Here is a 13848-nt window from a genome sequence, read left to right on the forward strand (position 1 = left end):
TGCAAAAAAAGTATTGGTTTCAAAAATAAATGAGTGAAGCAATATATCACTGGGAACAGGGTTTCAGTCTCTGCCTGAAAGCAGAAAATCCTATAATTACAGCTCACAGCGGCACGGCCAGAGCAATCTGCACCACGTTTTACTTAGACCCCCACAGCCCTGACCCATAATGAAGGAATAGGAAATGCATTTCAAGGAATTACACTTCAATCTTCACATCTATCGTGTCCCCTGGTAGCTGGAAGCTTTCAACAATTCTCCTGTGATCTTTAAATTGACCTTATACTTTACTACTGCCATGAGCCGAATTAGGGTAGGTGGGGTGGGGGGGACACATCTCAGTCAGTGAAGACATTTTCTCAGATTTCTGGGGGCTATGTTCTGGAAATTACTCCGCTTCACAGTGAACATACAGTATATACGCATGTGATTCCAACACATGGAATATATATATTCCGGTACCCTGACCATCAAGCGAGAGAACAACGTACCTACCACCACCAATAGTTTATACAAGCTGGACACCCATTACCGAGGCTTCAGGGGTGCGGTTTAAAGAATAAGAGGAACGAAGCTACCGTATTATATTTTATATATTTAATTTGAAAGGAAGGCAATGTTTATAATATACAAAAGATATTACAAAAGGGAACAATATAATACAGTATATACAATCACATAAAACTAAAAAGTGATAAGAAAAGAAAATTACTAGATCTTATGTCACAGGAATGGATCCAGTCCTTATGGAGGGAAGCGCTCCACTTGGAATATGGTACAATCCTAAAGCAAACTGAAACCCCTAGCACTGAACAATGATTATAATTCAGTATATGCTTTTATCAGAGTCACTCCCACATACTTCCTTTTGGTGACCTCAGTTGGAGGCAGGTAAATGGGATGTGGCTCAGTTACCAAACATTATGAGATCCTCAACCTTCAAGATATTTTCCCCCTGGAGGTCCCAGGCAAGAGATATTTATGCGATGTTTCCTATCATTATTTTACATTTCAAAAGATAGGAAACATGGCATATATATCATTATCTATCTGGCCAATATTAAGTTGGGGTTGATCAGCAGGAGTCATGGCAATGCAAGGACATGCTGTAATGACACTGACGGTGTTACTGGCACAGGCTAGGGGGCACTATCAGAGGGCACGAGAACGAGCGCAGAGAGCTGGGGAAACAAGGTACGCAATGCGCAAGGACCAGAGACTAAGCAGTGAACACAGGACCTGAAACCAAGCAGTCACATGATCACAGGGGGCAGAGTCACCACGCGTGCGGCCAGGGAAAGCAGCTGGGAGCATGGAGTACAGGTCACAGAACGTAAGCATAGTCAAAGGTGAGCAGAGGGTCAAAACCAGATGACAGCGTGGTACCTAGGGATTAGACAGAGAGTAAACCGAGACGAGCCAAGGGGTCATATAACCAGGAAGGACAGGGCAGTAAAATGCAGGTTACAGAGGCAAAAGTCAAGGGACAAACCGGGTCATACACAGCAGAAACTCACACGCACAGAAACACAACGATAATGGACTGGTAACCTGGGTCAGCAACCACAAACCGAGTGTACAGAATTATCACCGACACCAAACCCAGGAACTACCAACATTAAATAGCCGCCCCAGAACCAAAGAGAGTCGGACTAGAATTAACCTTGACCTGACCAGGATGGAGGCAGAACCATCCTGTCAGAGTCATGACAGTACCCCCCCTCAACGGGGGGCCACCGGACCCCCAGGTTTCCCAGGAAACCGGGCATGCAAGGAGCACACCAGACGATTGGCATGAACCGGTCGGGCAGGAACCCAGGAATAGTCCTCAGGCCCATACCTCTTCCAGTGCACAAGATACTGGAGGGAACGGCAGACCAACCGGGAATCCATGAAGTGCTCCACCTCGAATTCCTCCTGACTATCCACCGACACAGGCTGCGAGGGACCCTGTGATGCTTCTTCCACATCCACCAATGGTTTCAGCAGGGCCCTATGGAATACATTGGGGATCTTAAAAGACACAGGGAGGCGCAACTAAAATGCCACTGGGTTAACCACCTCCGTGATCTCATAAGGACCAATAAATTTAGGCCCCAATTTCGCTGTTGGAACCTTAAGCCTAATGTTCCTAGTAGACAGCCATACTTTATCCGCAACCCGAAGGGTGGGGGGTGGGTCTGTCTCCTATCCGCAAAAACCTTAAACCTTAAATTTCCTCTGAGCCTCCCCAATATTCTTCTGGACGTCCCGCCATACATTTCCCAACTGCTGTACAGCTAGATCAGCCCTCCGGCAACCGGAGTCCAGATGAGAAAACTCCCCAAAGTGTGGATTAAACACATAATTTGCTCTAACGACTGATTGGTCCGTTCAGTCTGACCATTGGACTGCGGATGGTACGCAGACGAAAAGGACAACTCCATACCCAACCTTTTACAAAACGCCCTCCAAAACCTGGATACAAACTGCACACCACAGTCAGACACCACATTCTAGGGTACACCATGCAAACGAACCACATGTTTAATGAACAACCTAGACAAAGTTTCAGCAGAGGTCAGTGCCACTAAGGGTACGAAGTGTGCCTGCTTAGTAGACCTGTCAACCAGATGACAGTATTACCCTTGGAAGGAGGAAGATTGGTGATAAAATCCATGGACAAATGTGTCCATGGCTTATCAAGAACTGGCAAAGGCACCAATTCCCCAGCCGGCTGGTTATGAGAGCTCTTAGCGTGGGCAAACACCTCACAGGCAGATACAAATTTCTTCACATCAGATGTAAGCGATGCCCACCAAAAAACTCTCGCAATGGCCTCATGAGTAGTGTTGAGCGATACTTTCCGATATCGGAAAGTATCGGTATCGGAAAGTATCGGCCAATACCGTCAAAATATCGGATCTAATCCGATACCGATACCCGATCCCAATGCAAGTCAATGGGACGAAAATATCGGAATTAAAATAAACCCTTTATAAACTTGTAGGTTCATTCTACATGAAGGAAAACAACTAAGAATAATGTAGGATGTATTGGGGGACGTGGCGGAGACATTAAAGGCACAGAGGTTTAGCCCAATGTAATAGAATAGCAGGATTTTGTTTTTTTTTATGACGTTCGGCGGTAGAAAGATTTTGACTATGTTAATTTTTTTTTAAATTTTGTCAGATATTGATGTTTCACTACTTCCACGCCCTTCACCTTCTTTTTTACTTCTCCCACACTTTCTTTTTCATTATCCTCATCATCAGCTTCTTTGACATCAACTTCTTCACCTTATTCATCTTCTTCTTCATCTTCTACCTATTATTTTTTTGGTTACATTGTTCATATTCTTTTTATTTTACTATTATCTTCATCATATTCTACTTCTTCATCATATTCTTATTTGTGACAGGCATTCCCGTAGTTGTTATCTATAAAAGTTTGAAGATTACACCTTCCGTTCTGCCTGTCACAAAAGAGTTACATTTGTCCGTGTTCAGTTTGGCCTGCAGCATCAGGCTTTATCCAGGGGCACCACGAGGAGGAACGGACTCACCCCCATACACTGCTTAGTCTTCTTCTGCTTATAATTTAGATAATATTTTTTGCTCTGATATTTAGTGTTATGCTTAATGTTCTTCTGCTCTTTGTTCTGCAGCCTCTTGTTCTTCTGCTTCTCGGTCTTCCAGGTCGTCGTCGTCTCCAGGGTCGTCGTCTCCGGGGTCGTCGTCATCGGGGTGGTCTTCAGGGTCATCGTCTCCAGGGTCGTCGTCATCACGGTGGTTGTCGTCTCTGGTGTCGTCGTCATCTTAGGGGTGGTCTTCCGGGTCATCGTGTTTAGTCTCTTGAACTTGGAAATGTAGCAGAAGGTACAAGAAGGCTGAGAAAATGCCGAGAACCAGCTGATGGAACTGGAACTCGGATGGCTACCCGAAGGTCCAAGAGCCAATGGAACTACCGAGGACCAGCTGACGTTACTGGAACCCGGTTACTAAGCAGGAGGTACCCGTGCCTGAAAGCACTACCAAGGACCACCTGACGTTGGTGGAACTCGGATACCCAGAGGGAGGCACCTAAGCCAAAGGCTCTGCCCGGAACCAGCTGACGGTACTGGAACCAGGATGGGGAGCAGAAGGTACAAGAGCAAAAGACACTGCCGAGAACCAGCTGACGGTGCTGGAACCCGGATGGGTAGCCGAAGGTCCAAGAGCCAATGGAACTACCGAGGACCAGCTGACGTTACTGGAACCCGGTTACTAAGCAGGAGGTACCCGTGCCTGAAAGCACTACCAAGGACCACCTGACGTTGGTGGAACTCGGATACCCAGAGGGAGGCACCTAAGCCAAAGGCTCTGCCCAGAACCAGCTGACAGTACTGGAACCAGGATGGGGAGCAGAAGGTACAGGAGCAAGTGTCTGCGTGGCTTTTGCAGGACACGATGCCGGCTGCACAGCAGGGGAACAGCTGGCGGTGCTGAACCCCACTGACACATTGGCTGGTGTTTTTCTCTGTGCAGCTAGCAGTACCGGGCCCCAACTGGCGGTGTTAGAGCCCGGGGTCAGCAGGAGGAGGAGAGGGAGCAGAGTGTAGGCCGAAGCCTGCACTGGCGGCAGCTTTGGGTCTGTTGTGCCTGCGTGGCAGTTGCAGGACACGTTGCCGGCTGCACAGCAGGGGAACAGCTGGCGGTGCTGAACCCCACTGACACATTGGCTGGTGTTTGGCTCTGTGCAGCTAGCAGTACCGGGCCCCAACTGGCGGTGTTGGAGCCCGGGCTCTGCAGGGGGAGCAGAGTGTAGGCCGAAGCCTACTTGAACCAATTTCAAAGGTAACCTTTAACCCCCCCTCAGGGGTTACAAACTAGAAGAGCCACAGCTTATGCAGCAGTAGTGCCGCACAAGTCAAAGGTTGCTCTTTTAATTTTTCTCCTTGCACACGCCGAATGAAACACGTATAACATTTAGCCCTTTATACAGTCAAACTGTGTTGGAGGCGCGAGTTCCCTTTGTAATGAGACGCAGCACAGATGTCAAGAATCCCACCTTGGTGCTGGGTGCAGCCTCCTGAGCGTTGTTATTTGCTGTACAGGAGTCTGCGCTGTCGTGTTATCCCCCGGCCTAGCGCTGTTAGCGCTGCCCATCTTCTGACCTCATTTAATGTCGGCCGGTGCGGTTCGCGATGACCATGAATCCCAGCCCCGCAGTGTCTTAACATTGTTAAAACACTGCGGGGCTGGGATTCATGGCCTGGCGCAGCACATATGTTCGCCTCTCGCACTCGGGTCCTTACACCCGCTTCAGACTGTGCGGCGTCAGCTGATCCCTTATCGCATGCCACGGCCATGAAGCCGCACAGTCTGAAGAAGGCGGAAGGAGATGAGTGACAACAGGCGAAGATATGCACTGCTCATGCCCATCAATCACACCCTCGCAGTCCCAATAAATAAGACACCGAGGGGCGTTGTGTGGGTCAGGGCGGCCGCAGAGGCGCAGGCAGCCAAAGAATGATGCCAGAAGACGGGCAGCGCTACCAAGGGGGTTGCAGCGTGTCATTACAAAGGAAAGTCACACCACCGGGACGGTTAAATGGTCACACAGAGGACACATTTTAGACGTGTTTTCAGTTCCACATGTGCGAGGAGAATACGTTTATGAGCCACCTTGCACACATGCAGCATTACCGCTGTACGAGGTGGCTGTAAAACGTACAAACGCCTGGGGGAGGGGGGACAGGTTCCCTTCAATTTCAGTTCTTGTGTCTGCGTGGCTTTTGCAGGACACGTTGCCGGCTACACAGCAGGGGAACAGCTGGCGGTGCTGGACCCCACTGACACATTGGCTGGTGTTTTTCTCTGTGCAGCTAGCAGTACCGGGCCCCAACTGGCGGTGTTAGAGCCCGTGGTCAGCAGGAGGAGGAGCAGGAGGAGGAGCAAGGGGGAGGGGAGTGTAGGCCGAAGCCTGCAGTGGCGGCAGCTTTGGGTCTGTTGTGCCTGCGTGGCGGTCGCAGGACACGTTGCCGGCTACACAGCAGGGGAACAGCTGGCGGTGCTGAACCCCACTGACACATTGGCGAGGTGTTTGGCTCTGTGCAGCCAGCACTTCCGGACAGCAACTAGCGTTGTTGGAGCCCGGGCTCTGCCGGTGGAGCAGAGTGTAGGCCGAAGCCTAATTGAACCGATTTCAAAGGTAACCTTTAACCCCCCCTCAGGGGTTACAAACTAGAAGAGCCACAGCTTATGCAGCAGTAGTGCCGCACAAGTCAAAGGTTGCTCTTTTAATTTTTCTCCTTGCACACGCCGAATGAAACACGTATAACATTTAGCCCTTTATACAGTCAAACTGTGTTGGAGGCGCGAGTTCCCTTTGTAATGAGACGCAGCACAGATGTCAAGAATCCCACCTTGGTGCTGGGTGCAGCCTCCTGAGCGTTGTTATTTGCTGTACAGGAGTCTGCGCTGTCGTGTTATCCCCCGGCCTAGCGCTGTTAGCGCTGCCCATCTTCTGACCTCATTTAATGTCGGCTGGTGCGGTTCGCGATGACCATGAATCCCAGCCCCGCAGTGTCTTAACATTGTTAAAACACTGCGGGGCTGGGATTCATGGCCTGGCGCAGCACATATGTTCGCCTCTCGCACTCGGGTCCTTACACCCGCTTCAGACTGTGCGGCGTCAGCTGATCCCTTATCGCATGCCACGGCCATGAAGCCGCACAGTCTGAAGAAGGCGGAAGGAGATGAGTGACAACAGGCGAAGATATGCACTGCTCATGCCCATCAATCACACCCTCGCAGTCCCAATAAATAAGACACCGAGGGGCGTTGTGTGGGTCAGGGCGGCCGCAGAGGCGCAGGCAGCCAAAGAATGATGCCAGAAGACGGGCAGCGCTACCAAGGGGGTTGCAGCGTGTCATTACAAAGGAAAGTCACACCACCGGGACGGTTAAATGGTCACACAGAGGACACATTTTAGACGTGTTTTCAGTTCCACATGTGCGAGGAGAATACGTTTATGAGCCACCTTGCACACATGCAGCATTACCGCTGTACGAGGTGGCTGTAAAACGTACAAACGCCTGGGGGAGGGGGGACAGGTTCCCTTCAATTTCAGTTCTTGTGTCTGCGTGGCTTTTGCAGGACACGTTGCCGGCTACACAGCAGGGGAACAGCTGGCGGTGCTGGACCCCACTGACACATTGGCTGGTGTTTTTCTCTGTGCAGCTAGCAGTACCGGGCCCCAACTGGCGGTGTTAGAACCCGGGGTCAGCAGGAGGAGGAGCAGGAGGAGGAGCAAGGGGGAGAGGAGTGTAGGCCGAAGCCTGCAGTGGCGGCAGCTTTGGGTCTGTTGTGCCTGCGTGGCGGTCGCAGGACACGTTGCCGGCTACACAGCAGGGGAACAGCTGGCGGTGCTGAACCCCACTGACACATTGGCGAGGTGTTTGGCTCTGTGCAGCCAGCACTTCCGGACAGCAACTAGCGTTGTTGGAGCCCGGGCTCTGCCGGTGGAGCAGAGTGTAGGCCGAAGCCTAATTGAACCGATTTCAAAGGTAACCTTTAACCCCCCCTCAGGGGTTACAAACTTGAAGAGCCACAGCTTATGCAGCAGTAGTGCCGCACAAGTCAAAGGTTGCTCTTTTAATTTTTCTCCTTGCACACGCCGAATGAAACACGTATAACATTTAGCCCTTTATACAGTCAAACTGTGTTGGAGGCGCGAGTTCCCTTTGTAATGAGACGCAGCACAGATGTCAAGAATCCCACCTTGGTGCTGGGTGCAGCCTCCTGAGCGTTGTTATTTGCTGTACAGGAGTCTGCGCTGTCGTGTTATCCCCCGGCCTAGCGCTGTTAGCGCTGCCCATCTTCTGACCTCATTTAATGTCGGCCGGTGCGGTTCGCGATGACCATGAATCCCAGCCCCGCAGTGTCTTAACATTGTTAAAACACTGCGGGGCTGGGATTCATGGCCTGGCGCAGCACATATGTTCGCCTCTCGCACTCGGGTCCTTACACCCGCTTCAGACTGTGCGGCGTCAGCTGATCCCTTATCGCATGCCACGGCCATGAAGCCGCACAGTCTGAAGAAGGCGGAAGGAGATGAGTGACAACAGGCGAAGATATGCACTGCTCATGCCCATCAATCACACCCTCGCAGTCCCAATAAATAAGACACCGAGGGGCGTTGTGTGGGTCAGGGCGGCCGCAGAGGCGCAGGCAGCCAAAGAATGATGCCAGAAGACGGGCAGCGCTACCAAGGGGGTTGCAGCGTGTCATTACAAAGGAAAGTCACACCACCGGGACGGTTAAATGGTCACACAGAGGACACATTTTAGACGTGTTTTCAGTTCCACATGTGCGAGGAGAATACGTTTATGAGCCACCTTGCACACATGCAGCATTACCGCTGTACGAGGTGGCTGTAAAACGTACAAACGCCTGGGGGAGGGGGGACAGGTTCCCTTCAATTTCAGTTCTTGTGTCTGCGTGGCTTTTGCAGGACACGTTGCCGGCTACACAGCAGGGGAACAGCTGGCGGTGCTGGACCCCACTGACACATTGGCTGGTGTTTTTCTCTGTGCAGCTAGCAGTACCGGGCCCCAACTGGCGGTGTTAGAGCCCGGGGTCAGCAGGAGGAGGAGCAGGAGGAGGAGCAAGGGGGAGGGGAGTGTAGGCCGAAGCCTGCAGTGGCGGCAGCTTTGGGTCTGTTGTGCCTGCGTGGCGGTCGCAGGACACGTTGCCGGCTACACAGCAGGGGAACAGCTGGCGGTGCTGAATCCCACTGACACATTGGCGAGGTGTTTGGCTCTGTGCAGCCAGCACTTCCGGACAGCAACTAGCGTTGTTGGAGCCCGGGCTCTGCCGGTGGAGCAGAGTGTAGGCCGAAGCCTAATTGAACCGATTTCAAAGGTAACCTTTAACCCCCCCTCATGGGTTACAAACTAGAAGAGCCACAGCTTATGCAGCAGTAGTGCCGCACAAGTCAAAGGTTGCTCTTTTAATTTTTCTCCTTGCACACGCCGAATGAAACACGTATAACATTTAGCCCTTTATACAGTCAAACTGTGTTGGAGGCGCGAGTTCCCTTTGTAATGAGACGCAGCACAGATGTCAAGAATCCCACCTTGGTGCTGGGTGCAGCCTCCTGAGCGTTGTTATTTGCTGTACAGGAGTCTGCGCTGTCGTGTTATCCCCCGGCCTAGCGCTGTTAGCGCTGCCCATCTTCTGACCTCATTTAATGTCGGCCGGTGCGGTTCGCGATGACCATGAATCCCAGCCCCGCAGTGTCTTAACATTGTTAAAACACTGCGGGGCTGGGATTCATGGCCTGGCGCAGCACATATGTTCGCCTCTCGCACTCGGGTCCTTACACCCGCTTCAGACTGTGCGGCGTCAGCTGATCCCTTATCGCATGCCGCGGCCATGAAGCCGCACAGTCTGAAGAAGGCGGAAGGAGATGAGGGACAGGCGAAGTGATGCACCGCTCATGCCCATCAATCACACCCTCGCAGTCCCAAGAAATAAGACACCGAGGGGCGTTGTGTGGGTCAGGGCGGCCGCAGAGGCGCAGGCAGCCAAACAATGATGCCAGAAGACGGGCAGCGCTACCAAGGAGCTTGTTGCGTGTCAATACTAAGGAAAATCACACCTGAGGGACGTTTTAATGGTCGCAGAGGACTCATTTTTAGACGTGTTCACTTCAACATGGGCAAGGAGATTAAGTTTCTGAGCCACCTTGCACACATGCAGCATTACTGTCGTACAAGGTGGCTGTAAAACATAAAAACGCCTGGGGGAGGGGGGACAGGTTTCCTTCAATTTCAGTTCTTGTGTCTGCGTGGCTGTTGCAGGACACGTTGCCGGCTACACAGCAGGGGAACAGCTGGCGGTGCTGAACCCCACTGACACATTGGCTGGTGTTTGGCTCTGTGCAGCTAGCACATCTGGGCCCCAACTGGCGGTGTTAGAGCCCAGGGTCAGCAGGAGGAGGAGAGGGAGCAGAGTGTAGGCCGAAGCCTGCACTGGAGCAAGTTGAAAGGGAAACTTTAACCCCCCCCCCAGGCGTTTGTAGCTGAAAGAGCCATCGTGTACAGCACTAATGCTGGAAAAGGTAAACTTAGCTCTTTTAATTATGGTCCTTGCACATGCTGAACCTAACACTTATAAAAAGTGTCCCCTCCTACCGTGATACCGTCCGGTAGGTGGAACTTTCCTTTGTGATGTGACGCAGCACAGCCGTCATTCTTACCCCCTTGGCGCCGTGCGCCGCCTCCTCAGCGTTGTTTGAATGAGTCCCGGAGCCTGCGCTGTTAGGTTAGCCCTTGGCCATGCACACATTTTGCGCTGCCCGTCTTCTGACATCATTTGGTGTCAGGCTGGCTGCGCCTGTGCGGCCGCGCTGGCCGAGAGCCCGCCTCGTACTGTCTTCTGATTTAATCCCACTGGGGGCCTGAGATCCATGGACATGCGCAGTGCATATCTGAACCTCCACCTCTCACTCATCTCCCTACGGCTTCTTCTGACTGTGCGGTGTCACGGCCGTGGCATGCTATTAGGGACCAGCTGACACCGAACAGTCTGAAGATCTGGCTGGAGATTCGCTGGCACAAACCACACATCGCTCTCCTGCTTGATGGCATTCCAGAGCTCCTGCGCTGTGTGGCTACGATTCCCCAAAAAAATTAATTTCAAGACGGCCTGTTGACGTTTGGCCACGGCTGTGCTCATGTCGGTCGTAACAGGTACACGTTCATCACGGGTCCATGTGGAGGTGGACTGTGACGGCTCCTGCAGCGATGATTCTGAGGAACTGGTGTAAGAGGAGGAGTCAATGCGTACAGAATGGATTCCTGCAATCCTTGGAGTGGGCAGGACACGTCCTGCGCCACTCGCACGGTCTGTACCCGGCTCAACGACATTAACCCAATGGGCAGTGAGGGAAAGGTATCGCCCCTGTCCATGTTGACTGGTCCACGCATCGGTGGTGAGGTGGACCTTGCTACTGACGGCGTTCAGTAGCGCGTGTTTTATGTGTCCCTCCACATGCTTGTGCAGGGCAGGGACGGCTTGCCTGCTGAAGTAAAAGCGGCTGGGCACATTGTACTGTGGGACTGCCAATGACATCAAGTCACGGAAGCTGTCAGTCTCCACCAGCCTGAATGACAGCATTTCCAGTGACAGAAGTTTGGCAATGCCTGCAGTCAGAGCCTGTGCTCGTGGGTGGTTTGACGAGAAAGGCCGCCTTTTCTCCCATGCCTGTACTACCGATGGCTGTAGACTGGGCTGGGAGTGTGTGGATGACTGGGAAAGTGGTGCTGCGGGTGGAATTACAGCGGGTCTCTGGACAACAGGGCCAGAGGTTCTTCCACGTCGATCCTGGGAGGAAGCCGAACCAGCTGCGTGTGAGATGGAGGAAGAGGCAACACGAGATGAAGAGGTGGTAGCTGCCGCTGTTGGTTGGCCTAGCTCTTCAGTGTGTTTTTCTAACAACGCCGCATGCCTGGTCCGCACATGTTTCCACATGTTGGAGGTATTGAGGCTGCTGACATTTCGACCTCTTTTGACTTTTTGATGACACACCTTGCATCTGACATAGCAAATGTCATCTGCAACTGTGTCAAAAAAGGACCAGGCACTGCAAGTCTTGGGAGCGCCCTTTTTGGCTTTTGGAAGAGACATGCTCCTAACGGGTGCCAAAGCGGAGGCTGCAGGATCCGCAGTCTTCCCCCTCCCTCTCCCTCTTTGGGCCGTACGGGGAATCTCTTCCTCAGAGCTGCTCCCACCACCTTCCTGTCCCTCACGCCAAGATGGGTCAAGGACCTCATCATCTACACTACCCTCTGCCCCCAACTGCTCCTCCTGGGTAGTCTCAGCAGCAGAGCACGCACCAGTAAGTGGCACCTGAGTGTCATCATCAGCTGATGCGGCCTGCGATGTGGTGACCGGAGCCACTGGCCCACCCGCCTCTTCAGAGGAAGAGAGAAAAAGCAGTTGGGCATCACTGCACCCTGCCTCTTCTTCCATTTCTCCAATGCTGCTTGGCTGGCCCCCTGTTTCCAAGCCAAGAGATTCAGAGAACAGAAGTAGAGACGGCTCCTGTCCTGGGCTCTCTGTCTGCCTGGGCAATTTGGCAGGTGGTGAAGAGACAGATGGCTGCTCTCCAGTGCTCTGTGTCTGAGAGGATGTGGCACTAATTGAAGTTGATGCATTAGCTGCCATCCATCCGACAACGGCTTCAATTTGGTCTTCACGCAGCAGCGGTGTACGGCGCTCTAACACAAAGCTGCGCATGAATGACTGTTGCCTGGTGAAAGTGGGTGCTGATGAGTCACCGGTGCCTGCAGCAGGCACAGAATCCCCACGTCCCCTCCCTGCTCCGCGCCCACGCCCACGCCCACGTGCCTTACTCACTGCCTTCTTCATCTTGGTTGACTGATAAAGATAAGCAGAAAAGTACTAACGGCTTTGTGTGCTTATTCCTGAGCAACTCCTCCTAACAGGTATAAGAAACACTAATTTTCTAAAGTGTGGACTAGACTTTAATATGAGCTAATGTGGCCTACACAAATGTAAAGTGGTGTAACTGGTGTGTTTGGTGAACTTTATTATTTATTTATTTTTTGGGGGCTGAACTGACAACGGATAGAGCTGCAGTCACACGGAGACCGTGCAGACAGACGTAAACGGCGCTGCAAGGCCCAAAAACCCTCCTCTACGTTATCCTATGTAGTGTTTTTCCACAAATTAGCTGGAGACGGGTGGAAAGACACTAATAGGATTTTTTTGAAAAAATGTGCAGCAGCCTGCACTACTTAAAACAAAATGAAAATTGATTTGGCGGTATGACGCAGTGAAGAACCCTGAGCTGGAGACAACCAGGCTATGGCTGCTCACAGACTACAGGGCGAGCTGCAGTCACACGGAGACCGTGCAGACAGCCGTAAACGGCGCTGCAAGGCCCAAAAACCCTCCTCTACGTTATCCTATGTAGTGTTTTTCCACAAATTAGCTGGAGACGGGTGGAAAGACACTAATAGGAATTTTTTGAAAAAATGTGCAGCAGCCTGCACTACTTAAAACAAAATGAAAATTGATTTGGCGGTATGACGCAGTGAACAACCCTGAGCTGGAGACAACCAGGCTATGGCTGCTCACAGACTACAGGGCGAGCTGCAGTCACACGGAGACCGTGCAGACAGCCGTAAACGGCGCTGCAAGGCCCAAAAACCCTCCTCTACGTTATCCTATGTAGTGTTTTTCCACAAATTAGCTGGAGACGGGTGGAAAGACACTAATAGGAATTTTTTGAAAAAATGTGCAGCAGCCTGCACTACTTAAAACAAAATGAAAATTGATTTGGCGGTATGACGCAGTGAACAACCCTGAGCTGGAGACAACCAGGCTATGGCTGCTCACAGACTACAGGGCGAGCTGCAATCACACGGAGACCGTGCAGACAGCCGTAAACGGCGCTGCAAGGCCCAAAAACCCTCCTCTACGTTATCCTATGTAGTGTTTTTCCACAAATTAGCTGGAGACGGGTGGAAAGACACTAATAGGATTTTTTTGAATAAATTAGCAGCAGACTACACTACTTGAAAAAAAAAAAAAAAAAAGAACAGTATGAGGCAATGAACCACCCTCCCTGAACTGAATACAACCAGCTATGGATGGCCTAGAGAGTGATCGCAAAATGGCGCCAGCGACTTTTAAACTGCATCATGACATCATTTCAGCAGCCAATCACAGCCTTGCCAGTAGTTTCATGCCCTCCATGCTAAACAGGATGTGCCCACACTTGGAATCATTCTCATTGGCTGAATTTCTGCATTTTGAATCTTGGAACTTCCGATTCCGGTATCCGATACGCGGC

Source organism: Ranitomeya variabilis, chromosome 3, assembly GCF_051348905.1.
Source record: "Ranitomeya variabilis isolate aRanVar5 chromosome 3, aRanVar5.hap1, whole genome shotgun sequence".
Taxonomy (NCBI): Eukaryota; Metazoa; Chordata; class Amphibia; order Anura; family Dendrobatidae; genus Ranitomeya; species Ranitomeya variabilis.